Source organism: Ceratosolen solmsi, unplaced genomic scaffold, assembly GCF_000503995.2.
Source record: "Ceratosolen solmsi marchali unplaced genomic scaffold, CerSol_1.0 scaffold1, whole genome shotgun sequence".
Lineage (NCBI taxonomy): Eukaryota > Metazoa > Arthropoda > Insecta > Hymenoptera > Agaonidae > Ceratosolen > Ceratosolen solmsi.
In genome coordinates this window covers 11,620,174-11,624,024 of record NW_011948415.1, presented here as the reverse complement: position 1 = coordinate 11,624,024, position 3,851 = coordinate 11,620,174, and the positions used below count along the sequence as shown (strand labels likewise).

Sequence of the window (3,851 nt, the reverse complement as noted above, 5' to 3'; positions counted from 1 at the left end):
GGGGGGGGGGGGAAGCTTTATTGACCTGAAATTTATCGTATGCCATTGTAATGACCGGAAGGCTTTGAAAGACACGAGAATTAGTGAGAAGGCCCGAATCCGTGTACAGATGGCGATAATAAAACCGTTTTATCTCTCTCTATCTATCTATCTATCTATCTATCTATCTCTCACCTCCACCTCCTCAAGCTTTTTTCCTCTTCTGTCGTCTATTCTTTACGATTGTACTTTCAATCAATAAATAAGATTATTTTGATTACGATCCATTAACTTTTTATTATTACTTTTTGTTACACAATGGTCGTGTAAATATCGGAACAATTGATTCGAGAAGAAAAAACAAACTCTTGGTTAATATTTCGCCGACGCGGACAACGGCTCCCTCGAGCTCTAATTCTCGACAAATTAATTATCTCCCGCGCCCCTGCCCCATCGAATTAAAGTATCTCTAGTTACATCGGTCGGCCTACCGTTTCCTCAAAATGGCGTAATGCTAAAACTTTCGCCCGCAATCGCCTCTACGAAAAATTCCCAGCCACATACATGCGAGCTCACAGACGTACGACGAGTCGGCTAAACTGGAGCAAGACAGAAGCATCGCTCTCTCCTCTCTCGTAAAGACGTATGCGCAAGAAGTAAGGAGGAGGGCGCGTTCCACCCTCGGCCAAGCGACTAAAACCAAAAGATGGCCGAAAGTAGCTGCATCGCGGCACGCGGCCATGAAAAAACGCGGCATTCAAGATGACGCGTTCATCCGCGATTAAACGTAGCGGCACGAAATGCGAGCACGTCGTCGTGTAAGCGAAACTCTCTATCTTTCCTGGAGGCTCCCTCGAGCGAATCAATATAAGCGAGCGAGCGAGCACTCAGGCACGCACACACGCACCCATACACGCAAGTACCCACGCACCAGCGAGATCTAAAATTAAACGATTCAGGCGATTTTTCGCCGCAGGGGCTAAGGGGAGAGAAAACCCCGCACGAGGGCGATATCCAAGCGTACCTGCAACAGCGCCTACGATCGATACCTCCCCCTCTCCTCGCGCCCTCTTTTACGGCGCGAGGAGGAGGCATGGCCAGAGTAATCAGCTGAGTCGGCCATGCGTCTGCCCCTGCATCGCTGCACTCGGCCAGGGAAACCACCTCTTTGGACGAGTGACGTGACGGGCCCGTAGCGGGTACGGGGAGGGGGCCGGCAGGGCCGAAGGAGTGCTAACGTGCCGTGGAAATGGTCTCGAGGAGGATAAGGGGAAAATGGACCGAAGATTGGTTGACTTTCACCTAGGACGTTCCCTAGTCCCTTCCGCCGCACTATTCTAGCACCCCATCTCCCACCCTCTCCGGCCGTGACGCTTTTCTCAATTCACTTGAATTTGTATTGGGCTACGTGGGAGTGAGGATGGGGGGGGGGGGTATCCGAGAGCCTGTTTTTCCCTCAAGACCGCGTTCCTTTTTCTATCGTCGTCAAGAGCCTCCTCGTGAAATGCGGGCAGTGAGGTCCGTACTTTTTCTTCTTGCATATTTTTCGCTTAAAAAAGCATTATTTATCGCTGAAAGTTTCGTCGGTACGTGCATAAGAAGTCCGCGTCGCTGAAACGTAACGAGTGAATTTTACTTGGAATCGCGCAGTGTTTTTCTCGCGTCTCCTGAAACTTACGCGTGAAGCCGAATTCTCGCAAAATACAGACGTTTATTATGATCAAATGAAACGCACGCACGCACGCACGCACACACGCGCACACGCGCACACATCGCCAATCAGTAGCCATCGATGCTCGTAGATGCTTCCTCCCAGGAGGTATGAGACTTTTGAAAAAAATATAACTAAATTGCCAACTACGGTTTTCTTTTTTCCTTTTTTTTTTTTTTTTTTTTTTTTTTTTTTTTTTTACGTAGAAGCAGGAGTTATATACCCTTCACTCGCCGTGATACGAGTCGCACGAAAACGCAAAAAGAGTGTCGACTTCAGAAACGGTTTTCCTTCAAAAGACGTGCATTTACGCTAATGCGCATAATTAATTATTCACATTTTTGTCAACGTGCATAATAACGTAATTCGCGGTTACAGAAGCAGAAAGAAACGAAGAAAAATTTCCACTCTATTATTAGAAGTAGCGTCTAGTGGCCAAACAGCGGTTATTAAGAAATGCCACCGGATTACAATAACAATACGGAGAAAATGTTTTTAAACTGCTTGATTAATACAGAGTTGAAAGTATTGGTAACGAGTAGTACAACACAACACTGGTTAAAATAGTTCCCCACGCCATATAGTATAAACGTCGTAATAAGGAATAATTATTTTTTGAGACGATTAGAAAGCTAAATATAATTAAGATCGAGCACCTGATATCGGGTATTCTCATTTCTCTTTCCTTTTTCTTCTTCCTCCACCGTACTTTTACCAACGGCAATGCATTCGACAATCGAGTTTGTCTCGGCACGGTCTGACCATTACGCTATCGTCGCAACGTTCAAATATTTTTAACGGACGGCCTTACAGAGACGATCTAGTTAAATCCGAGTTAAATTTGAATGGAGTCGCGAGCACTTCTCCGCACCCAACTCTCGTAAGGACACGTTACGTTATTCGGAAACTTTATAAACACCTCGGGGATACCGCTCGCCGTTTCGCCACACAACGCGCGGCAGAGGAATTTATTTTTAAACTAAAATTCACAAACTTTTTTTACGCGATAGTTCGCATCGTCCCGATGATTATTTGCTTGCGAAACCTTATTTACAAACATCGGCCTTCCTAATTGGAATTCGAACTCGACACTCCTTCTCTGTCATAGGGGCCCAGCGGGTCGGTCAATTGTAAAAAGCCGTTCGGACGGGTGGGGTGGGGTGGGTGTGGGGAGTCATTCGCTCGACGCACGATAAATCCGGAAAAACTCAAGCCGGCTTTTGAAATTATGACGGACGCTCTCCGGTGGTCGGACTCGACCCGATTCATGAATGACTGACCGACCGACCGACAGACCGACCGACCAACCAACCGACCGCCGCCGCCGCCGCCGCCGCCGCCGCCACAATAATATCGAACGGTGCGAGTACGAGACGCACTCGGCCGCTCCGAACTCCGAAGTAATACGAGGAATCGCTGGCGAAACGAGATCCCGCCGTCCCGGAGTAGACAAATAAGCGCAAAAGCACGCACGCACGCACGCACGGGCATGAAAAGTCACTCCTCCCTCGGGGCACAATTCTGCCCGAGATCGCAATCAAATCTCAATTCCTACCTCGAATCTCCTCTCGTGCACCCCGCCTCGCTGCCGGCAGGTTATGTCGCTCCTATCCTCCTCGAGGGCTGGCTTCGGCCACCCTCCGCGCATCGGACGGTGCCCTCCTCGTTTCTTCGTCCTCAACCGCGAGATCGATCGCCCAGTGGTCCTCCTATTGTGACGAGTATTGAAGCTCGAGGCGTTGCGGGGGAGGTGCGCGCACTCGTACCGGGTCGGGGACTGCGGAAGGTCGGACCGCGACCTCAACGACGGTCGACGATGGGTGCTCTGGCTCCCTCGAGGCACGCGAGACGGCCGGCGCACGTTAACTGACCGAGCGACGCACGCGGACTCCGTCGCGAAGGCTCTCCCCGGGATGTCGGCGCAGGGATCGCGGGGCCGCGTAGTCGGGGTAGGGACGAGGCTTTTGTGGCTACTGGCCGCCGCCGCCACCGTCGCCGACGCTCACCGCCTAAAACGAGGAGAGCCGCTCGGTTGGAGTCGGCGGGCTTCGAGTCGCCGCCGTCGCGGGCGCGCGTTGGCCGGATTTGAAATGAGCCGTTGGAAGCATCTGGGATCGAACGAGGGAGTCGTGGAGTTTAGGATGCTCGACGACCACGACGC

The 3,851-nt window shown here is 50.9% G+C and overlaps 1 protein-coding gene across 1 annotated transcript in view; it reads right to left on the bottom strand.

Moving 5' to 3' along the window:
- corn (microtubule-binding protein cornetto) overlaps positions 1 to 3,760 on the bottom strand; it is a 47,649-nt gene extending 43,889 nt beyond the window's left edge. The window contains 1 exon segment of the mRNA XM_011507982.1: positions 3,246 to 3,760. The gene's annotated coding sequence lies outside the window, so the exon portion shown is untranslated.
- Positions 3,761 to 3,851: the final 91 nt, after the last annotated feature.